Here is a 25,142-nt window from a genome sequence, read left to right on the forward strand (position 1 = left end):
AAATTAAAATCTTGAGTTCAGCTTCCCTTGAGGAAGCCAAAGGTTTTTTGTTTTTATTTTTCAACATCTCCGAATGCTTTTCTTAAGTATGGCCACCTAATGTACATAACAACACATTTTCTAACTCCATATTGTTCTGTTATCTAACAATATTCTTTTCCACAGTTTTTCATCTTGAATTTATGGTTTGTCAAATGCATTATTCTTTAAAAAAAAAAATTATTTATTTTTGAGAGCAGGGACCTCTCTCAAAAAGGCTGCACGGGCCCAGTTACCCCGCAGCCTGTGGGATCCTAGTTCCCCAACCAGGGATTGAACACTAGTCTCCTACATTGGCAGATTTTTAACCATTGGACCACCAGGGAAGTCTAGCATTATTCTTTAATGTGCTTCGTAGCCTAGCCCAGCCTGAGAAACTCTTCCCATGTTCCCCAGGGAACAGAAGACAGTATATTCCAAGTTCCATCAGCTGAATTTAAAATGAGTCTTAAGAACACAACCTGTTTGTCTGTTGGAAGCTGTAAGTACAGTGATTCTGTGGGAGTGAATTGCAGACTTAGGTTATGCATTTTAGAGCTGCTTTAAGAAACTGCATTTTTTTTTTTTTAACCAAATTCACTCATCACTGCACCCCAGTGCCTAGCATGGTACTGGCCACTGGGAATTTCTGGGGAAGTATTTGTCAAAAGAAGTCTCACATCCTTATGTGGACTAACATACCCCTTGTTTAGCATAGGCTTCATATATTTAGCAAATCAGGGAATAAAATAATCATTTTCAGATCACCACATGACTTACAATAAATGTGCTTTGCTGCCTTAAATTTATATATATTTTACATGCATATATATGTACACATATTTATATGTAACAAATCCTTTGTACTAAATTACTTAACTGGCCCTAGACCCTGTGATAGTTACTCATACAAGGAAAATATCCTTTGTCCACTCCATAAGTCTCTATGAAACCTCTATTATGCCAAACGCCACTGCTGGCCTTGGGGACATGATATAGGCAGAGGTCCCTGCTCTCATAAAGCTTATATCCTAAATAAGAGGAAATGGACAATAACTGATATTGAGAAATTGAAATATAGAGTTCATTAGACAGTAACAAGTGCAAAGAAATAAAGAAAACAAAGCAGGAAGGGACTAGGAACTGTCGAGGAGGTAGAGTGGACATGAAAGTCCTCATTGAGAGGAGATGTTTGAGTGAAACCTGGAGGCAGTGAAGGCTCAGCCATGCAGATGTCTGATGTGGAGCATCCAAGGCAGAGAGAACAATAGGTGCATTTGTCTCACGTGGGGAGAGGGAAGAAGAGTTCAGTCCAAACATCTGATAGTATCCTGCCATCAGGTAGAAATTACTCACAAGTTTTTCTCATCTCTATGCAGACCACTTTTCCAGAGAAAAACCATCCCTGCTGAATCCTAAGGATGGGGACTTCCCTGTTGGTCCAGTGGTTAAGAATCTGCCTTCCAATGCAGGAGATGCAGGTTCGATCCCTGGTTGGGGAACTATTAATGAGATCCCACATACCGTGGAGTGAGTAAGCCTGTGTGAGCTAGAGCCCATATACCGCAACAATGAGCCTGAGTGCCACAACCGAGAGCTGACGCAGCCAACTAAATAAATCAACATTAAAGAAAGATGTCCACCTCTTTGGCATGTGCGAAAGAGAGGTCTCTCTTGGCGTATCTCTGGAATATGCTTATTTCTTTCTGGAGCACAGCATAGGCAGCTCCTTAGCCTAGAGGGGTAAGCTGAATAGACCAGATTTGCTTCCTCAACTCTGCTCCATTTCCACTCCCCTTACCCCAGCCTAAGCTCCCAGCCTCTCTCCTCTGGGTTATATGCCTGGCCCAGCCACTGCACTGATGTTGGGTCCTGAGGGTCCCTCAGGGTCCCTGAGGAAGGCAAGGGAAACGGCACCCCAAGACAAAGCAGGCTGTAGCTCAGAACAAGTAGACTATAAAAGTAAGGGGCAACAAGAAGGCTATGTTAGCTACCATTTCATTCTTTCTCCTAATCCTGAAGTATATGCTATACCCCACGCACACTGTCCTTGACAGGAATGCCCCACGTGCCCTGGAGGGCAGCGCCCTCACTATCGGGGCCAGCAGGCAGGAAGACAGGACTCTATGGGAAAAGCAGAGGACGAAGAGCTTCAGGGGCTTGGCAGGGGAACATGCTCCAGGCAGGGGCTGGAGAAAGGCCTTCAAGAGGATGTCACATCAATGTATGGCAAAACCAACCAATATAATATTGTAAAATAATTAGCCTCCAATAAAAATAAAAAAAAAAGAGGATGTTCTTTGAACTGAGTCTCTAAAAATGCGTATTATGTTAGATGGAAATGATTAGAGGCGTGTTTTGGGTATAAGAGGTCCCTTGAGCAAAAATGAAACAATATTGGTTAGAGCTGACGACAGATGAACCGAAAACTTGGTTAGGGTGTATGGGGACAGGGCAGGGACAACCACGAGTCCAGACAAGACTGTGGAGAGCCAAGAAGGCCATACGTGCATCATTCTTTCATTCGACAAATATTTATTGAGCACTTTCTGTGCGCCAGGCATCATACACGTGCTTAGGGATAGGACAGTGACAGGCAAGGGAAGGGCTGGGCCGTGGAATCCCATGTCCGCTTCAGCCAGAGCATCCCTTGACTTCAGACTGTACTATGACATCTCTGTGTCAGATTGCTTCTTGCCCCTCAAATTGGAAAACCACTGACCTGACACCACAGCTCACATCGTATTGCTCAGTTACCCTTTTGCTCCAAGACCTTCAATACCCCGATTGCCAGCAAAATGAGCCCCCAGATCCCATTACACCTCAAATAAAATGCAGGGTTCCTGCAGCGACCCATCCGGCCTCAGAGACGTCCTTCCTTCCTGTCCCCTCCCACAGCCCACTCTAGGACCCTCCACGTACATACCACCTCAGACCATACTGACTGTCCCCTCTGCTGGGACATAATTTCTCTGCTCGTTTGCTTGGCCGACCCCCTCATTTTATTCAGGAACTGAGTCAGGTTTCTGTTCAAGTGTTGTCTCTTTTTAGTCACCCCTGGCCACCCCATCTAAAATAGCGCCCCGTTCAGTCTCTACTTCCCAGCCCTGCTTTGCCTTGCTTTATAGCGCCTGTTGCTGCCCGCTACTGTGATGTACATTTCTTTGTTTACTGCTTTTCTCCACACCGGGACTGTAAGCTTTGTGAGAACAGGAGCTTTGCCTGTCACTGTCCTATCCCTAAGCACTTGTATGATGCCTGGCGCACAGAAAGTGCTCAATAAATATTTGTCGAATGAAAGAATGATGCACGTAGGCATGGCCTTCTTGGCTCTCCACAGTCTTGTCTGGACTCGTGGTTGTCCCTGCCCTGTCCCCATACGCCCTAACCAAGTTTGCGGTTCATCTGTCGCCAGCTCTAACCAATATTGTTTCATTTTTGCTCAAGGGACCTCTTATACCCAAAACACGCCTCTAATCATTTCCATCTAACATAATACGCATTTTTAAAGACTCAGCTCAAAGAACATCCTCTTGAAGGCCTTTCTCCAGCCCCTGCCTGGAGCATGTTCCCCTGCCAAGCCCCTGAAGCTCTTCGTCCTCTGCTTTTCCCATAGAGTCCTGTCTTCCTGCCTGCTGGCCCCGATAGTGAGGGTGCTGCCCTCCAGGGCACGTGGGGCATTCCTGTCAAGGACAGTGTGCGTGGGGTATAGCATATACTTCAGGATTAGGAGAAAGAATGAAATGGTAGCTAACATAGCCTTCTTGTTGCCCCTTACTTTTATAGTCTACTTTTTCTGAGCGACAGCCTGCTTTGTCTCGGGGTATCACTAACTCCCAGCAATGTAACTTTCATCCTTCCCAGGCTAGTCCTGCTGAGTTCCTGCCAGCCTGGCTGTTCCTGACTCTTCAACTCTCTGCTATTCCTGCCAGCACTGTTCATATGCTCCTCTCTGCAATGCTGATAGCCAGAGAGGCTTAGGGACTTATATTTTTACCTGATTCTAGGCCAGCACTTCCCAGACCTGGGAGGGAAAAGGCTTCTGCCTGCAGTGTGTTCAGCATGTTAAATGTCCTGTGAAATCCTGCAGTAAAAATACCTGTTTAGCATCATTAAGCCAAAGAATCACATATTTCTTCGCTGAACCTTTCTTTCCCCACAAAGCACTTATTAATACCCTGAAAAATTAAATCCTGCAGTGCAGAATTTTACGATGTTACCCTGGATGCGTGCTAGAATGTTTGTGAAATAAATTAAGAAATGCACTGCGATGGCATGGCAACTCGCCCACATGCAGAAATGGAATAATCAACAGTAGCATAATAACAGGGCTTCCCAGGAGGCGCTAGGGAAGAACACACTTGCCAATGCAGGAGATGTAAGAGACATGGGTTCGATCCCTGGGTCGGGAAGAGCTCCTGGAGGAGGAAATGGCAACCCATTCCAGTATTCTTGCCTGGGAAATCTCATGGACGGAGGAGCTTGGTGGGCTACAGTCCATGGCGTTGCAAAGAGTCAGACACAACTGAAGTGATTTAGCATAGGCATAGCATAATAGCCTAGCATAATGACCATCAACATACGTGTGTATACTCCTTCCATACCTGGCACTGCTCTAGGATTCATTTAATCTTCAGTGAAAGTCCTATGAGTAAAGCTTTCTTATCAACAGCCCCATTTCACAGGTAGGGGAACACAGAGGTGGAGAGATCTATTGAATCCACACAGCCATGAAGTGGCAGACAAGGGCTTTGAGCCCAGGGTGCTGTTCCCAGGGTCCCTGCTTTTAGCCCTCACTCTAGTGATGTATGTCACACAGGCCTCTCTGTCGCTCACCTTTACCCGAAACGTTTCTGAGAGTGAAATCAGTGCTCATTTTGTACTCACTGTGCACCAAGCACTCCATGTGCCTCATCTCATTAAAAGTTCTCAACAAACTTTATGAAGCAGGAATTGATCGACATCTCAAATCATCTCCAATCGCCCAGTTAGGGAGCCATTCACTTCCCTGTTGCCTTCCTGTTTGTGAGGATGTTCAAAAATGGTACCGGGACCCGTAAGCGCTGTCCCAGGCACTTGTTAAGGCTTCCATATGGCTTTCTCCTTTGCAGCGATTCCTTCAGAAGCCTGGGGGGCAAGGCCCCTCCTAGGAATGAGTTGTAAGCACAGAAAACAGCCTTGTGTATTTGGAGAGAGGAGGCGGCAGCATTTTGCCAAGGGCACACACATGCATCCAGGGAGCTTTTCTTTTCCTTTTACTCACAAGCCTGTCAGGCCAGGAATAGAAGACAGAAAGTGTCTGTCAGACAATACAAGGGAGAACCGTGGTAGCCAGAGACTCAGCAGGAAAGAGGAAAGGGTTTGGTGCCTGACCAGCCTGCAGGGCCCCAGAAAGGGACCCCTAAACCCGGAGTCAAGTCTTCCTCAAGCTGCACTAGGCCTCCTCCTCCAGCCCAAACCACCAAAGTGGGCATTGTACCAGAGTGTGGGATCAGAAGCAGGGGAGCACCCTGTTTCTCTCTCAGAATGATAATTAATGGTGACAGAGTCCAGGCTGATCAAGTCAAGGCTGAGAGGAGGGTATCTCTGGGCCTGTGTGTCCTCAGCACTGAGGCCGCTGGAGGCCAGAGGAGTCTGAGTGGCCTGTCTACAGCCAGAGCTGTGTCAGGAGCGTGACTCACCTGCCACGTGCATCCCTGGGATAAACCCAGGGGAGAGAGTGGAGTGGGGACACCCGGTCTGCCCCTCACCCTTCTAGGCTTCACTCTGGACTGATGTGGTGCCATCAAAATTAGTGGCATCTTTTTCAGCTAAGGAAGTGTTAAATTTCTTGAGAGTCTTAGATGAATAACTATGCTGGGAAGATAGAAGAACCACTTTCAAACAAGAGTCAGATGATTGTGGGAACCTAGAAAATTCCACCACAGGTTGCCAGGCGGGTAGCACTGCCAGCCTCAGGGAAAGCCAGGAGGATTAAGTTTTCTTTAGGGAGAGATCTGGGCTTGCAGAGGCCTCTCTGTTAAATTGGGGAAGACCGCAAGGCAGCAGCTCCCTGAGATAAAGGAAACCGCAACAGCTTGAGGCTGGAGCTCCCAAGAGGAAGCCCAGATAGGCCCAGGGCCACGAGAAAGGTTGTGTCTTGCAGAACTCCAAGGATGACCTTTCAGTCCTCTTCACTGTGCTGTGTGCTTAGCCGCTCAGTTGTGTCTGACCCTTTGTGACCCCATGGACTGTAGCCACCAGGTTCCTCTGTCCATGGGGATTCTCCAGCAAGAATAGTGGAATGGGTTGCCATGTTCTCCTCTAGGGGATCTTTCCAACCCAGGAATTGAACCCAGGTCTACGGCATTGCAGGTAAATTCTTTACTGCCTGAGCCACCAGGGGAGCCTATAGCTTCAAGGTAGAGATGTATTGATGAAGACAATATGGCAGACAGCAGTCAAGTGTCTTGAGGAAGGTGACATTTTTTCTCATCTGTAAACAATGTTATGCCAGCTTACCAGTACTTCCTGAAACCTGAACTGCTCACAGGGGCAGGGACACCTAATCTGAGATTTCCCTTCACTTCTTGCTACTACACTCTAGGAAGAGGAAGGAAAATGTGCCGTATTTTCTCTGCAGAGAAAGCCCTAGGGCTGGCAGGGTATATACCTGGTCAGGGCAGGACCTGGCTTCGCAAAATGCTATCATACCTCTGATGACCTTCTCTTTGGACCTTCTGGCTGGTGCTCACACTGCCTTCTCCTACATCTTCCCACTGAGACTTAGAAACATCAACATTTTCTTGTTAAGTTCATTGAAATGGTGCCACTCTTGGAGAAACTGCAAAGAACCAAGGCTCTAACTGCTCTTCTTCCTGCTCCCCCACCCACCCATCTGCTTCTCTGGGCCAAAGGTGTGATGACAGAGCCTGAAGCCAGCCCTTCTGGAAGCTTCTGGGCTGATGAGAAATCCTCAGGGCTCCTGGAGAGGAAGTGAGGTCATGGTGAGGTCATCCTATCACACCAGGAAAGGAAATTGTTGGCAATTGGTGTCTGTGAGAAGGAAAGTTTTTCTAGCCTCAAGATTGCCTGTGGCAAGAAAATCCACCCTGAACATCTCTCCATCTCCCAAGCTTTTTTTTTTTTTTCCTTTTTGGCCCTGGATGCCTGGGAAAATGTGTTTTGTTCCCTCTTGGCTCTGTGCCAGCCCAGGCCGGCCCTGTCCCAGGCCATGGCGGCGGCAGGTGACTCACCGTCTGAGTCTAGTTCCTGCAGATTCTAAACTGGCTGTGTTTCTTTAGGGAACCTCCAGTATGACCCTGGGCTTGCCTTAAAGGAAGCCATTCTTTGAGATTTAGGGCTAGGACTGAGCACAACACCTGGCGTGTGGCAGGCACTCAAAAACTATTTGTTGAGTGACCCAAATTAAACAGCAGATAAACAAATAAGTACACAGAAGGATCAGTAGATAGATAAATGGTGTGTTTTACATAAATTTTTGTATGTTATGTGTATCAGTCAGGGCTCTCTGGAGAAACAACAGAAGATCTTGTTAATTTATATTAAGGTATTCATTTTAAGGAATTGACTCACAGTTGTTGTCCAGTCGCTCAGCTGTGTCCAACTCTTTGTGACCCCATGGACTACAGCACAGCAGGCTTCCCTGTCCTTTACTAGCTACTGGAGTTTGCTCAAACTCACGTCCATTGAGTTGGTGATGCCATTCAACTATCTCATCCTTTCTTGCCCTCTTCTCCTCCTGCTTTCAGTCCTTTCCAGCATCAGGGTCTTTTCCAATGAGTCGGCTCTTCCCATCAAGTGGTCAATGTATTGGAGCTTCAGCTTCAGCATCGTCCTTCCAATGAATATTCAGGGTTGATTTCCTTTAAGATTGGTTTAATCTCCTTGTAGTCCAAGGGACTCTCAAGAGTCTTCTCCAGCATCACACAGTTGTAGAGGCTGGCAAATCCAAATGCGAAGGGCAGGCTGGCAGCCTGAAAACTCAGGCAGAGCTGGATGCTTGAGTCAGATTTTCTTCTCCAGAAAATCTCAGTTTTTACTCGTAAGGCTGGCTGGTCAGGTCCACCCACATTATTGGAAGTAATTTCTTTTATTTAAAATCAACTGGTTTTTTTTTCAAAATACATAGGGTATTTAAAGTATCTTTGATATTAATTTCTCATTTTGAAACTAATTTCTCATTTAAATGCTTTCTTCTCTGCAATAACTCTGTCTTTCCTCAGTCTTCTAACTCTATTGAGGCTTTCAACGGCTAAGTCAAAGATCTCTCTTAGTAAATGTCACACTGGACTTGAAAATATGTGGGTTATTTTCAGATATCTTTTGATATTGATTTCTAACATAATTTCACCGTGGTAAGAGAACAGACTCTGTATGATTTCAATTTCTTTAGGTCATGACATTTTTGTACCTTGTTTTATGTCCCTGGATATGTTCCAGTGCCTCCTAGTTTATAGTTTATGGGAACTTGAATAGAATTTGTATCCTGCTGTTGTGTGGAAATTGTATATATCTTCATTATGTTGAATTGGTTCACAGTGCTTTTCAGGTCTACTGTATCCTTCTACTTCTCTGTATATTCATTCCATTAATTTTTGAGAGCTTGATATTGAAACTCCAACTAAAAATCTTATCTACTTAAAAATAATTGTAATATATAGCAGAACTGTATGTAACTTTTTTCTGTATTTCCCAAGTCTCCTATAAATGTGTTATCATGTGTGTGTTAGCAGCTCAGTCATGTCCAACTCTTTGCAATCCCATAGACTGTAGCCCACCATGCATACTTTCATAATTTAAAAAATAAATAAAGAAAGAGAATTAAAAAGTCAACTGGTTGTAAAGGATAATCCCACCTACCAAATATCTTCATAGAAATACTTCGATTAGTGTCTAATTAAACCACTGAGTACTATAGTATAGCGAGTTGATCTACAAAACTGACCATTACATCCTGTGTCAAGTTATGTACATTGAAACAAACAACCACCGCCACCACCAAAAAACCTGCCAACAAACAAATACTGTATAATGAAAGCCTAGTAAAACAGGGTTGGCCTGAAACCTGTATCCCATGTCCAACTAAGAGGTGGCAGCACCAAGACGCTTAAAACACGTTCATTGCCCTAAGGAGGTAGCTCTAGTGGGGGAGCCAGTCGAGTAGACAAATAATTACAAAGGAGTGCAATAAATGCTGTAATCAAGATGTGGACAAAACTTGCTACTGCTATTTAAAGTTGGGTAACCTCTAAGTGTTCAGAATAACCTTGGTAACTCGAGAGAGGGTCTGATGTCAGCCAGGCTAATATTATAACCTTAACTGTTCTGCAGAGAGAGTTTCAAATACCTTAAATAAATGGACTGTGAAACAGCCAAAGGATCTTAATGCCAGTAAATGTCAAACCACCCAAGGCAAACTGGGTACTTGGGGAAAGGCCTGCCAGGCAGCCACTCTCATCTCGCCACTCATGGCGCTTCCTGAATGCCAATCAGACACTCAAGGCTCTGTGCAGTTTGAGATCTGAAGTCCTCTGGACAAACCTCCCCCAAGAAATTGATGCCTGAAAGGGCAGATTAGAGATGAGGCTTTGCCTTCTGCCTTACTGAGGGAACAGGAGGCCCTGGGCTAACTTTAGCTGCATTTCTATTTCTGGAACAGCAGTACTGAGTCCTGTATCCCCTCCCCCAGGGCATAGCAACCCACTCCAGTATTCTTGCCTGGAGAATCCCATGGACAGAGGAGCCTGGAGGGCTACAGTCCATAGGGTTGCAAAGACACGACTGAAGCGACTTAGCATTCATGCACACACTTCTACATAGCCAGAATTTCATATGAAGTATGTATATTACTTTTGTAAATAAAAAAATTAAGAACAATTCAAGTTGTTTTTTAAAAAGAAAAGTTGTTCTTTAAAAAGTTGTTACACAACTCTGTAACAACAATGGTAACACAGCAACAACCCAAGTACACCAACTGACCTTGATGCGAATTGCTCTCAACCCCCCTCCAACATGTACTTTGTAGGAACAGGTTGTAGGTAACTGTGATCTTATGTTTCTGGATGTGGATTTAAAAGTCCTACCTCTCCAGGGTAATCCATTTAGAACAGGGTCAGCCTCCTGTGGTCCCTGTGTCAGGAAGTCACATGACCCCATCTAAACCTGAGGGGTGGAGGATGGTAGTGGCCAACGGAGGGTTTATTTACCCACCCAGATTGAGGTTAGGACTGACACGCAGTTTAATTATCATGCAGAGCTGCAGCTGGAGGCGGCTGGAGTGAGTTGGCATCTGCTTTTGCAGAGCACAATTTCTGCAAATAATTAACCACCAGAACTCTTGATTCTCTCTAATTAATGAAGAGGAAGCCTAGAATCTTCAAAGTCCATGAATGTCATGCTGCTGTTGTGTCAGGATTGATCTCCTTTGTTCTAAACTGAAGAGCATGCCTCTCCTGCCTCTCCTAATTCTTTATAAATTGAATTTTTCTATTACTAGTTGTGACAGCTAAGTAACATGACTTCAGAAATTCACCCGCAGTTCATGCCGGTATTAGAAGCTTGAATAATAATAATTTTTTAAAAAGAGCTATAATGGAACAAGCTTTCTGTCTCTGACCCAGAATTAATCATCATGAAGAGACACCTCCTGAAAAGAGGGTCGTTAATTAGCTCTAATGGATCTCTCTAGGTGGAGTTGGAATTATTGAGAAGTTGGCAAACAGAGGGGAAGAGAACATTCCTCCCTTTCTTTGTCCATCTCCACATGATGCTGGGATGGAAGAGGCCGGGACTATGCTTCGTGGGGGTGGGGACTCATGATGGAGGATGTGGGAAAGTTCTGTTCGGTGGGGGATGCTGTTGTGTGTCAGTGTGGAAATCCACCAACTTGGAACATCTTTGAGGAAAACAAGGAAACGTGTACAAGGCCCTATCCCTGTGGCCTTAACAGGGCATTTAACGAAGACACCCCATAGCAGCCAGAGTGGGATCGTATAAAAACCCAAGGCAGGCGGTGTCATACCCCTGCTCCAAAAGCATCAGTGGTTCCATCTCTCTAAAAGAAAGCAAAGCTTGTATATGAGCCTATAGAGTTCCACTTGGATTTCCCTGGTGGCTCCGATGGTAGAGTCCATCTGCCAATGCAGGAGACCCAGGTTTGATCCCTGGGTTGGGAAGATCCCTTGGAGAAGGAAATACTTCCCCAAGACAAACCACTCCAGTATTCTTGCCTGGGAAATCCCATGAACAGAGGAGCCCAGCAGGCTAGTCCATGAGATCACAAAGAGCTGGACAGGAATGACTAACACACATAGAGTTCCACTTATCTGTCCACTGTTTCCTCTGTGACCTCATTTCCTCTATTTTATTTCAGACCCACTTCATTCCAGACATAGCAGCTTCTTTTAATGTTCCACCAGCATTCTAGATCCTACCTCAGGATCTTTGCACTGGCTGCTCTGTGTATAGTCCTGCTTTCCAGATAATCCACTTGGCTACATTCTTTTCTTTTCAGTTCAGTTCAGTTCAGTCGCTCAGTCATGTCCAACTCTTTGCGACCCCATGAATCACAGCACGCCAGGCCTCCCTGTCCATCACCAACTCCCGGAGTTCACTCAAACCCATGTCCAATGAGTCGGTGATGCCATCCAGCCATCTCATTCTTTGTCATCCCCTTCTCCTCCTGCCCCCAATCTCTCCCAGCATCAGAGTCTTTTCCAGTGAGTCAACTCATTGCATGAGGTGGCCAAAGTGTTGGAGCTTCAGCTTTAGCATCAGTCCTTCCAATGAACACCTAGGATTGATCTTTAGAATGGACTGGTTGGATCTCCTTGCAGTCCAAGGGACTCTCAAGAGTCTTCTCCAACTCCACAGTTCAAAAGCATCAATTCTTAGGTCTCTGTTAAAAGTTTACCCTCTTATTAATGTCAACATTGACTACCCCATGTAAAATAGGACCCCAAGAGTCCCCATTCCTTTTATCCTACTACATTTTTTTCTCACCTCTTAACATACTATATAATTTCCTTATTTATTGTGTTGTTACATGTTTGCCTCCTCTCCAGCATTTATTATTTGTAGACTTTTTGCTGACAGCCATTCTGATCAATGTGAGGTAATACCTCACTGTAGTTTTGATTTGCATTTCTCTAATCATTAGCAATGTTGAGAATCTTTTCACCTGCCTACTGGCCACCTGTATGTCTACAAATAATAAACGCTAGAGAGGGTGAAGAGAAAAAAGAACCTTCCTACACTGTTGGTGGGAATGTAAGTTGGTGCAGCCAATATGGGAAACAATATGGCAGTTCCTTAAGAAAGTGAAAATAGAGCTACCATTTCATCCAGCAATCCCACTCCCGGGCATATATCCAGAAAAAACAAAAATTCTAATTTTAAAAGACACATGCACCCCAATATTCATACCAGCACTATTTACAATAGCCAAGACATGGAAACAACCTAAATGTCCATCAAAAGATGAATGGATAAAGAAGATATGGTATAAATATACAGTCGAATATTTGTTGTTATTTAGTCATTAAGCCATGTCCAACTCTTTGGGACCCCATGACTGCCAGGCTCCACTGTCCATGAGATTTCCCAGGCAAGAATAGTGGAGTGGGTTGCCATTTCCTTCTCCAGGGGATCTCCCTGACACAGGGATTGAACCCACGTCTCCTGTGTCTCCTGCACTAGCAGACAGATTCTTTACTACTGAGCCACCTGGGAAGCCCCCACAATGGAATATTACTCATCCATTAAAAAGAATAAAATAATGCCATTTCCAGCAATGTGGATGGACCCAGAAATTATCACACTAAATGAAGTTAGACAGAGAAAGACATCTATTCTATGATATCAGTTATATGTGGAATCTAAAAAAATAATACAAATGAACTTATTTACAAAACATAAACAGACTCACAGACTTAGAAAACAAAATTATGATTACCAAAAGGGAAAGGTAGCGGGTGAAGGGTTAATTTGGGATAAGCTCCAATACTTTGGCCACTTGATACAAAGAGCTGACTCATTGGAAAAGACCCTGATGCTGGGAAAGGAGGAGAAGGGGATGACAGATCACTGCAGATGCTGATTGCAGCCGTGAAATTTAAAGACAGGATAAAATGCTTGGATACCATCACTGACTCAATGGACATGAGTTTGAGCAAGTTCTAGAAGATGATGAAGGACAGGGAAGCCTGGCATGCTGCAGTCCATGGGTTTGCAAAGAGTTGGACACAATTGAGTGCCTGAACAACAACAGTGGGATTGATAGATAGACATTATTGTATATAAAGTAGAAAAACAATAAGAATTTATAGCACAGGGAACTATATTCAATATCTTGTAATGTCTTGTATATTTTGTAATAACAAAAGAATCTGAAAAGAAATATGTGTATATATACATACACATATATGGGCTTCCCAGTGGCTCAGTGGTAAAGAATCCTCCTGCTAATGCAGAAGACACAGGTTTGATCCCTGGGTTGGGAAGAACCCCTGGAGAAGGAAATGGCAACCCACTCCAGTATTATTGTCTGGGAAATTCCATGGACAGAGGAGCCTGGCAAGCTAGAGTCCATGGGGTTGCAAAGACTCAGACATGACTGAGCAACTAAAAAACAGCAATATACATATGTATATATGTGTGTGTGTATATATGTAAATATACATATGTACATATCACTTTGCTATATACCTGAAACTAATACAATATTGTAAACAACTATAATTTTTTTAAAAAGTGCCTCCTCTACCTCTCACTAGAATATAAGCTCCACAAGAACAGGGATTCTTGTCTATTTGTTCTCTGTTGTATTCCTAGCACCTGGAAGTGTGTGGAGTTCAATAAATATTTGCAGAGTGAATGAACCCATCATCCCACTTTGGAGGATTTGCTGGTATGTGTGAAGGCTTCATGTGCCCGTTCAAAGTGATTGCTCAAGCAGCTTATAAAGACCAGGGTATGAGAAGTTCCTTTTTCCTTCTTCAGTGTCTGGATGAAGTGCTATTGTTTGCTTCCTTTGGCTGCCAAATGTTAATAATTAAAACGGTGGGCTCAGAGTTAAGTATTACTTGAGGTGTTCTTACTTTCTCAGTGGTTTCTATAAGAAGCTAGAGAGGGTCTGGTCAAGAATGATGCTTTTATGGGAGGGGGCTGTGTTTTGTCTCCAGGGATCTGTTTTCCTTTTATCTCCACAGAGAGTGGGGGGTCTTTAGAGATACAGTACAGCAGGGGAGGGATGTGTTTTGTGTAATTCAGTAGTGACCCCACTGAGGGGGAGTACTCGTAGGCACACAAGGAAGAGGCAACTCTGCTGAGGATACAGGGCCCCGGCCAGAACAGGAGGTTTAGGCAGAGAGTTGCAATGGAGTCCAAATCTATGGATTGTAGCTCTTTGAATGGGTTGTTTCCAAGTCCCCTCCTCACTCATGCTCCCCAACCATGGGGCCATCATAGATATTCCTGCATTAAATTCTTTCCAGTAAGGAGTGCCTACTGAGTCCTGCATGTGTCTGTGACTTGCCAGGGGGTAGGTAAACCTGGCAGGAGTTGTAGTCTGCATGGATGAGGGTCCCCGGAATTGGGTAAATCTGATCTTTTATGCACTACTTAATTTGTGTCTCATATCAATCCTTCCTTAGCTCAGAGGGACTGACTTCAGAGGGAAACATGTCTGCATTCAGTTAACAAACCAGCTGCTGCCAGGCTGAGTTCTGGGTCATGAAACATAGACTCCAGTCTTGATTCTGCAGCTGCTAGTTGAGTGATTTGAGCCATTCATCTCCCTGCACTACAGTTTCTAACTCCACTTTCTTAATACTTAAAAAAAAAAAAATCTAGGTTTGCTGGTGGCTCAGTGGCAAAGAATCTACCTGCCAATGCAGGAGACGTGGGTTCAATTCTTAGTCCGGGAAGATCCCACGTGTAGAGCCACTAAGCCCGTGCACCACAGCTACTGCACCTGTGCTCCAGAACCTGGGAGCTGCAACTACTGAAGCCCCAGTGTCCTAGAGCCCATGCTCCACCTCAAGGGAAGCCACTGCCATAAGAAGCCCAAGCACTGCAACTAGAGAGTGGCCCCCACTCGCTGCAATGACAGAGAAGCCCACGCAGCAGTGAAGACCCAGCATAGCTGAAAACAACGAATAAAATTATTTTTAAAAAATGCTTTCTCATTTATCCATTGAATAATTTTGTCTCTTAATTTTAGATATAAAGAAAGAAAGTCCCAGAGAGGTCAAGGTACTTGCCTAAGATCACACTGTTATTCACAAGTAAGACCAAAAAAAATTAAAAATCAAATTACCATACAACTCAGCAATCCCACTTCTGGACATTTATCCAAAGGAAATGAAAGCTGCATGTAAAAAAGATATTTGCACGTCCGTGTTCACATGAGCATTATCCACAATAGCTAGTATGTGGAAACAACCCAAGTATCTATCAATAGATAAACAGACAAAGAAGATGTGTTCCATGTAAACACTATAATATTATTCAGCCATGAGAAAGGAAGAACCCTTGCCACTGGCCACACCATGGATGGACCTTGAGGGTATTATGCTAAGTGAAATAAGCCAGACAGAAAGACAAGTTCTGCAAGGTGTCTCTTATCTATGGAATCGTAAAAAACAAAAAGACTCATAGAAACAGTAGAAATGTGTCTGCCAGGCGACGTTGGGTGGAGAAGGAGGAAAATAGGTAAGAGTCTGGAGAGAGAGGGCCAGGACCTGAATTCTCCCTACAAATTCAGTTTTTGTTCATAATGCCCTTCAGATCACAAAAGCACCAACCCTGTTGTCCTCTTGGAGCTGTGAATAAAACTGTTCTTATGACTAAAAAGGGACTTTAGCAATGCAAAATGGATTATTATTAAAGTGGCCTCCCAAATTTAGAGGATGGCTCAGAGGTCAGAACTGAGAACCTGAACTAAGTCACATGGGGGTAAAAGCATGAATTGTTGTGTTTTATTAGATATTCTAAATTCAGATTCCAAGACCGACATTTAGAGCATCCCTTCAAAGCCAAGTTTGGCATAGTGCTCTGATTCTAAATAGCAAAACTGACCTTCCCTCTTAGACTCGTATTCTAAATTATTCTGAAGATTCCTCTCCCTAGACTGCTCACAACAACCAACCTGAAGCAGCCTCCAGGACACTCTGGCTGATTTACAACTGCAATCTTGCTAAAAGGAATGGGAAAAAGCCAAGATGAGTTTCTGTTAGACAGAATTACTGGTATGAAATACTAACATCGCTACAACGTGGCATAGAACTGACTGGCTGACTGCATGGCTGCCCTCCTTTTCTTATTTCACTGAAATAGGTCATTTGTTATAAAATGGAAGGAGCCTTGTTCCTCACTCCCCCCACCCCCAAAGGATGACGGGAGAAGACTGCTTACAGCGCTCCTCAGTGTGTGCCTGCATGTGGCTCCCCAAAGCCAACAATGGGCCAGCGAGCCTATTATTAAGTGCACATGTCAGTGGCTTGTCTCTGACGAGCCTGCTATGTGCAGAGTCCTGCTGTTTCCTGCCTTTAGTGAAGGAATAAAGACTGGGCAGGCTGCAGGCAGTAAGCTCCAGCTGTCCCCTGCTTAAAATACAACGATGAGATAGGAATTGGCCATTGGGGTTTGACAAAATATTCTCTAAATGAGGAAGGGAGGACCTTTCCCTCACATTTATTTTTTGTGCAGAAACTTGACCCACCCTGTCGATTAGTCAATCAAATATTTGCTGGCAGCACTCACCAGTCCCCATCTTTTACAACGGGTGGGGTGCAACAACAAGTAAAACCCTACAAGCTAAAGACTTAGCTTGGAAGAGTGGAAAATTCAAATGAGAACAGACCCATGTGGGCCACATGAAAGAATGGATGAACGAAGCTGCATAGTAATCGCATCTTACGACACTGAAAATACATAACTGATTTCCTCGTGTATTTAATACACAGAAGTATTCTCTCCTCCACAAAGTCAGAGCCTTGTTGGTCTGCCTTCAGTTTTTACATTTTTGATTGAGACAGGGGTGTCTTTCTTAACCCTTCTATAAGACGGTGGTAGTGGTTTAGTCCCTAAGTCATGTTTGACTCTTGTGACCCCACGGACTGTAGTCCACCAGGCTCCTCTGACCATGGGATTTCCCAGGCAAGAATACTGGAGTGGGTTGCCATTTCCTTCTCAAGGGAATCTTCCCAACCCAGGGATTGAACCCATGTCACCTGCATTGCAGGCATATTCTTTTTTTTTTTTTAAATTTTTTGTCCCAGTTTTATTTGAGATATAATTGACATATAGCACTATATAAGTTTAAGGTGTACAGCATAATTATTTAATTACATTTAATCACATGTAATTATTTAATTACAACAGGGAGTGATAATCATGAAAAGTTTACGAATGGACATCATCTCAGAGATACAAAATTAAAGAAATAGAAAAAATTGTTTTGTGAGGAGAATGCTTAGGATTCCTCTTAACCACTTTCATATATAATGTACAACATCACTAACTATATTTGTCATGCTATATATTACATCCTTAGTACTCATGTTATAGCCAGAAGTTTCTACCTTTTGATCGCCTTCATCCAGTTCCCCCTCCACCACACCACCCACCTCTGTTGTGTGTGTTCACTTGCTAAGTTGTGTCCGTCAGTTTGTGACCCCATGAACTGCAGTACTGCAGGCTTCCTTGTCCTTCACTATCTCCCAGAATTTGCTCAAACTCATGTGTATCGAGATGGTGATGCCATCCAACCATCTCGTCCTCTGTCTTCAATCTGGTGAAAAGATACCACCCCTGGTAACCACAAATCTGACCTATTTCTCTATGAGTTAGTTAGTTTTTGAAGCGTAACAAACAACACTGTTAGTGCCTGGTATACAACATAGTGATTTGATATTTCTAAACAGTTCAAACTGATTATAATGATAAGTCTAGTTGTGGTATGTAAGCATACAAATGTATTCCATAATTATTGACTGTATTCCCCACACTGTACATTCCATACCCATGACTCATTAGTTTTGTGACTGGAAGTTTGTACCTCTTAATCTCCTCCACCTATTTCTTTTCCTCCCCTTACCCTACACTTTTCTGGCAACCACCTGTTTGTTCTCTGTATCTATTAGTCTGTTTTTGTTTTTTATTTTTGGAGATTCCACATATCAGGAAGATCTCTGTCTGATTTCATTTAGTGTTAATACCCTCTAGGTCCATCCATATTGTGGCAAATGGCACAAATCACAAACGTTGACCAGGATGTGGAGAAAAGGGAGCCCTTGTGCCCTGTTGGTGGGAATGCAAGTTGGTGCAGTTACTATGGAAAACAATATGGACATTCCTCAAAAAATTAAAAATATAAGTACCATACAATCGAAAAATTCCACTCCTAAGTATTTATCCAAAGAAAACAAGAACACTAATTAGAAAACACATATGTACCCTTATGTTCATTGCAGCAACAATAGCCAACATATGGGAATGACATAAATGCCCATCAATAGAAAAATGGATAAGATGTATATATCATTCAGATATATACAATGAAATAATACTCAGCCATGAAAAAAAAATGAGATCCTGCAGGCATATTCTTTACCACTGAGCCACCAGGAAAGCCCTCTAAAATGATGATAGGGTAAATGCCAATTTGCATGCTACAAGGCAGTGTCAGGACTGTGTTCAGTTGGAGCTTGTGGGTTATCACAAGGGAGCAGCAGCCTACTAAGGGCTTTGTTGCCTTATTGTTGAGTGAAGATGGGAGCCCAGGATATATCTTTAAACTCTTCTAAAGTGCTGTTTTTCCCTATACCTGTCATGCAGTATGTTGCCATTTCTCTCCCATGGATTTCTTCAGACTTGTCTTGTCCTTCCATTTTCCCTCAAGCAGATGGGAGTCTCCCCACTGAAGACTGAGCATTTTCCCTGTCTGCTCACAGGGATAGTATGAGTTCTTTGCACTAGAGAAACTGTGAGATAATATTAATAAATGTATGTTGTTTTAAGCCCCTCACTTTGGTATGATTTGCTGTGTGGCAAGAGATAATCAATACATCTTGATTCTGTGATTGGATATCATTCTTAACCAGCTTCACTTTGTTCACACAAGGAGTAAGCATGTGCTTTCTATGTACAGCAAAACCTCCAATTGACACAAAATATAGGTATGACAGAGGCCTTTGTGGTACTTCTAGAAGCCTCCTTACAATCAGCATTGGTTTTGTACACAGCATCCTTAGATATGGTCCTTTAACCAATTCACAATCCACTTCACTGTAAGATAAAAGCTTGGCAAGAAGAGTTGAATGACACCATGATGAATTACAAGGACTCACACAAGCCCAGAGGGATGGCAGGTAGGAGCATATTCAATGCAGATAGACAGAATCCTGTATAAAGGTAGGATTCAAGGGACAATGGAGAGATGGTTGAACTGTGGGCTTTGTGGAGGGAATGATTATGTTTGTCTTGTTCACTGTCTCCACCCCTGGTCTGGCAAATAATATCTGGGAACACAAAAATCAATAATATAAGTTTTCTACATTAAAAGCCTCATAGTCTAACTGGAGAGTCCAAAGTGTGTGTGTGTGTGTGTGTGTGTGTGTGTGTGTGTGTGTGGTGATACAAGAAGAAAGAGCAAACAATGGCCTGCAGAGAATCAAGGGACTAACTACATATGTTTGTGTGTGTGAGTTGTGTAAAGAGTTTTGGAAGAGTGTCAGGGGAAGCTCCATCCAAAAGGTGATGGTCAAACTGAATCCTAATGGGAGAAAACTAGAAATTCACTAGGTAGACAAGATCACTAGGCAGCTCTGGAGACATGAAAGAGCATTTTGGGCTTAGGGGAGAGTAAGTAATTAATTTGGTCAAAGCATAGATTATATTTATGTGATGAAAGCAGAGAGGGAAAGACAGCATAAAGGAAATGATAAGGGATGAGCTGGAAAAGTAGACAAGACTCTCTGGATCTTGAAGGATGCTGGTGTAGTGAGGTCAAAATTTATCTCATAGGTGATGGAGAAACATGGAAGGATTTTAAAGAGAAGAGTTACACATTCTGATTTATAATTTTGAAAGATAGCATTTGGTAGAAGGTGGGTGATGGGAGGCAGGAAGATTGACCGGGAGGCTACTGCAGAAGTCTAAGCAAATGTGGATAAACTGTAATGACAGGAAACATGGAAGGGGAGAGGATCAACAACAGATCTTTGGGAATCTGAATGGACTAGGCCTGCAGGTGATGGGAGGTGGTGGGTGGCTACAGAAATGAAAGAGGCTAAATTAGTCTGAAGTTCCTCGCTCAGGCACTGGGTTGAAATAATTTTATATGTAGCAGAGCTATATATGTTTCCCCGATGGCTCAGTGGTAAAGAATCTGCCTGCACTGCAAGACACATGGGAGACGTTTGATCCCTGGGTCAGGAAGATTCCCCCGGAGGAGGAAATGGCAACCTGCTCCAGTATCCTTGCCGGGTAAATAAATGCCATGGACAGAGCAGCCTGGTAGGCTACAGTCCATGGGGCCACAAAGAGACACAACTGAGTGGGCACAGCACAGCAGCAGAGCTGTATGTGATGAGCTTTGTGCTGTTTAAGCAAAAGATCAGTGTTAAGAGTAAGCTTAGATGTATCCATCAAGCTGCTATACAGGTCTCAAAAGAGGTTGTGGAGAAGAGATCAGATCATGGTTGAGAATAGTTAAGTATGAAGCTGGATGCTGGTGGCATGAAGGACAGTCCAGGGTCTTCTCGTGGGAAGGTCAACTGAAAATAGCTCTCTGGGCTGTTCTGGCTGAACTGGCAGACCACATGCCCTGGTGAGCTGTGGGTGCCATCCCTGTGAAGAGGGTGGATCCCCAGATGACCTTGGCCTATAGTTAGCTCACACAATCAGCTGTGGCTGGTTTCCAAAGTAGCAGAGACAGCAGCTGACAGGTTTGGAAATATATTTTCTTCTCTGTCAAGAAAAAGTGCTCATAAGGAAAGCATTTCCCAAATGGCTACTCTTTCTAGTTTGACCTAAGGGGTTCTATGGCAGAAAATATGCCCATAGTTTCTGTAAAGCCATTTTTAAAATTCATCACTTTTCCCTTGAGTCAAAAATACCTTGAACCTCTTGAGTAACTTAGGAGAATTCAGTGTAAGTTCTACCCCTGGAAAATAGGTCGAAGAAATGCTTGCTGGCATGCTTTAGTTCTTACTGAACACCTCCCTGCTCTGCATAGCACAATAAACGTAAATTAGAATATAAGAATTCTAAGGGAAGGAATCTAAGCTTAACAGAGTCAATGTCCTCTTTTGGGATCTGAAGTTGGAATACAAGAATCTAGCTTTGTGACGCTCAGCTGAAAAAGTTTTGGCAATCACTTAAAGTTTGTGTCAGGACATCGGGCGGTAAGTTTGCTTTAGTGTATGGTAACTGGGGATAATACAAGACTGAAATAATGTCTTTTGTTTGTAAATTGAGCTTTAGTTTCTGTACTTCATCCAGGAAACACTAGAGGGTGTACATCAGATAGAGGAAAACGGCTGCCCTGGGAATGAACAGGAATGAAGAGGAGAGATGGCTTGGGAAGGAAGGTATTTCTACATTTCACTGAGGCACCGAATTTTATTTCGGCAGACACCAATCTTTATACTATCAAAAAGCGATTTGACGTTTGAAACCCAGACTCAAGAACCTTAATGATGATCCGCTGAGCCTGTTCAGAATCTGAAACTGTAAGGAACCACCATTACTCTCTGACCAGAATGTATATTCTGTTCATTTTTGACAACTTGAAAGCCAGTATGATATGCCTCTATCTGTGAGTCTTTAATTTTAGAGGACGCGCAATAGGATTTTCACAGATACTGGATTTTTTTTTTTTTTACAGCGCTGATACTCGTATCCCCAAGTGCTTGAAGTGAATAGTAACGATACACAAGTGAATTGTAATTACACCAGGCATTTTCAGGCACTTGTGGGAATAAAACATGCTCTTTGAAGATATGCTAGATTGGAGGCTTTCCCCCCTTCATTTCATCCATAGTTTTCATGAATTAGCTCTGCGTGTAAACACCATTTTACAATGCTGAAACACTGAAGTTAACTGGCCGCCACAATGTGGAGCACATGTCAATGAGAACTGCTGTTCCTCTTGCTTAAATTTCCAGTTCCATAGTTCCTTTGTACCTCTTGCAGATGCCAAAAGAGCTAGTGAGGGCTAGAGTCAAATCACCTATTTTAAACACAATATTAACAACTAATTACTCTAATCAGAAACAAATGTCTTAAGCTTCTGAAGAGACAAATCAACTGAATGTTATAATATTTTAATGAACGATGAACTGATAATTCTTTGAAATATCGTCCTTAAACCATAGCAGACTCCTGAAGTACAACTGTTAAAAAGCGTGTGTGAACTCCAATATAAGAAACATCACAATAAAGCATGCTAAGTTAAGAAGGACCTGCCCTCTAACAGACCGTGGAGTCAGCCTTACCTGGACATTAATATCAAGAGAACAGAAATAACATTATGAACTTTCTCAGGCAGCGTCTGCTCGAAACGAACGAGTACACTGACAAGGACCGTTTAGCTCAGGAATTTGGGATTTGCTTTTGTTAGTCATGCATTATCCTACTTACCTCTGAGGACAGACCTTTAAATTTCAGAGAGTGTTGAGATGCATTACTGTACCCGTTATCAAAAGTCTTTGGCAGAAATCTCATTTATCCTTGTGGTAATGAACAGATTTATAACATTCTGGTGTCACCATTCCTGAAAAAGCACATTGATTTGAATGCTTCTTCCACAAACATAGTGAATAGTTCACGAAGGCACGTGGGTGTAGAACACGATGGAGAGGTATTGCTGGTGAATGACAGAACGTCTGGTTGATTTACAGGAAACCCCAAGTGTGCGTATGAATAGGTTAGGTTTAGATTGACGAGCAAATGTGTAACCAGACTTCTGGCTGACAAATGGTAGAGCTATGCCAGCACATTAGCTTCTCTGGAGAGAGACCAAAAGTAAGGCAGGAGGATCAAGTTCATTCCATAAAGGATATTCAAACCTCATGGATGGCAGGGTGGCTGGGATATAAAGCACATATAAATTTTAATGCCCCAAAATAGAACTGGGCAGATTTAGAGTTGAACTGGCACCCAAGCTGAAGACCAAACTCCTATCAAATTTTCCTGTATTGACTCACAGACACAGAGAACAGACTTGTGGTCGCCAAGGTGGTAGGCAGATGGAGGAGGAAAGGATTGGAAGTTTGGGGTTAGCAGATGCAATCTATTATATATTGAATAGATAAACAATAAGTTTCTACTATATAGCACAGGGAACTATATTCAATATCCTATAATAAACCATAATGGAAAATGAAAAAGAATATATAAATCACTTTTCTGTACACCAGAAGATAACACAGCATTGTAAATACACTATGCTTCAATAAAAAATAAACTAATAAATTTTTTTCTATATTGTGTATATTTATATTTACACTCCTTCAGAAAGGTTGTGGTATTTTTCAAGATGAGTCATATTTTATCGGCAGGCTTAGTTTAAAGTCACTAGCCTCTAGAAATGGCTGGTTTGGGTAAACTAGAAAATGAAAATAAAAACTGATGAATTAGTATCACAAATGGTGCCAAGCACTAAATGGTTTAGACTGGATTTGATTTATTCTGATTGGGCACAAAAGAGTTCAAACACAGCCAAACAGCTCTTGTGAAGAAGAATGAAGCATCTGGACCACATTCTTCCTCCGTAGCTGAGCTGACTATTCAGGGCTTTGGGTCTGCCTTCAAGAACAGCAGTAGGATTGTAGGGGCAGATCCTGTTCTTTGAGTCCCTGTGGCCTGTCCAGCACTTGAGGTCATTATATCATTTAATTCTTCCCACCCAACTGTGGGACTGGGTTTATGGTCTGGCTTTCTAGATGCGCCTGATGTTCAGAGAGATGACTTGCCCAGGGTCACACACTAGCCAGTGACAGTTCAGATTTAAACCCTGGTCTTACTCCAAAGCACTTACCATCATGCTACACCACTTCCTGAATGTCTGAAGAATAGTTCTGGTGGCGGTCCGGCAGATTACAAGCCCTGTTGTGTCTATGTAGAAGCCAGATGCAATGGACATGAACTTGGGCAAACTCCGGGAGGTGGTGAGGGACCAGGAAGCCTGGGTTGCTGTAGTCCATGCGGTTGCAAAGAGTTGGACATGACTTGGCAACTGAACAAAACAACAGAGCTGCAGAGAGCCAGGGGACTTGGGGCTGAATTCTGAATCCATCATTTCCTGGCTGTGTGATCTCAAAAATATTTCTAACCTCTCTGAACTGTCTCCTCATCTGTGTGTATCTTGTGGGTGGTAGAATATCAGTACTGTTCATTTCTAATCCTCTGTGATCCCATCAGCCTTCAAGAAGCTTTTCCTTCCCTATAATTGAGGTCAATGTTCATTCTTTTGCTCTTTAGGTGAGCTCAGGTGTGAGGAAACATTTCCATTTGAAATTCAAGGACTGAGTTAATTTCTGCCCTAGAGATGTTATTCCTTCTCTGCAAAAGTCATTTCCTCTGTGGGTTGCCCCAACACAGGCTAGCATACATTTCCTGAGTGGACAACTCCACTGTATGCTGAGCGTGGTGCTCTGTTCCCAAGTGAGGCATAGAAAGGCCTGTAGGATATGCTGCTGCTGCTGCTGCTGCTGCTAAGTCACTTCAGTCGTGTCCGACTCTGTGTGACCCCATAGATGGAACCCAAAATGATATTTCATAATGTTACTACAAAAGAAAGCCCCTAAAAATGTCTCTCATCTGAAGGCAATAAATATTACTTCCTGTGGGTCAGAGAACCAAATATTCATGGAGTTGCCTCTTTTGGATGCTTTTCTTCTATTTCTATAAATTAATGAGGTTATATTTATTGTAACCCCTCCTTATTCTTTAACTCACAATGATAATGCTGATGAGCTTTCACTGAAATCTGCTGTCTACAATGAAAATGTCCCTGCACACTCCTTGTTGGGCTTGCACCCATTTTCCTGTTGATAGAAACATACACACTAGCTCCCCTGCCATGAGCAGTCTCCACTCGCTGCTCACTGCTTGGC

General features: G+C 43.2%; 1 protein-coding gene across 3 annotated transcripts in view; it reads right to left on the reverse strand.

Moving 5' to 3' along the window:
* The window catches only part of ITGB6 (integrin subunit beta 6), a 144,153-nt gene extending 121,238 nt beyond the window's left edge, over positions 1 to 22,915 (reverse strand). For 2 of the 3 annotated variants that reach the window (XM_055398731.2, XM_055398730.2), the window contains exon 1: positions 22,666 to 22,915. The gene's annotated coding sequence lies outside the window, so the exon portion shown is untranslated. The remainder of the gene's footprint in view (positions 1 to 22,665) is intronic. The other variant, XM_055398732.2, reaches the window with a different exon arrangement.
* Between the last annotated feature and the right edge of the window lie 2,227 nt (positions 22,916 to 25,142).

Source organism: Moschus berezovskii, chromosome 2 (genome assembly GCF_049115385.1).
Source record: "Moschus berezovskii isolate FMDL1 chromosome 2, NW_MosBer_1.0, whole genome shotgun sequence".
Lineage (NCBI taxonomy): Eukaryota > Metazoa > Chordata > Mammalia > Artiodactyla > Moschidae > Moschus > Moschus berezovskii.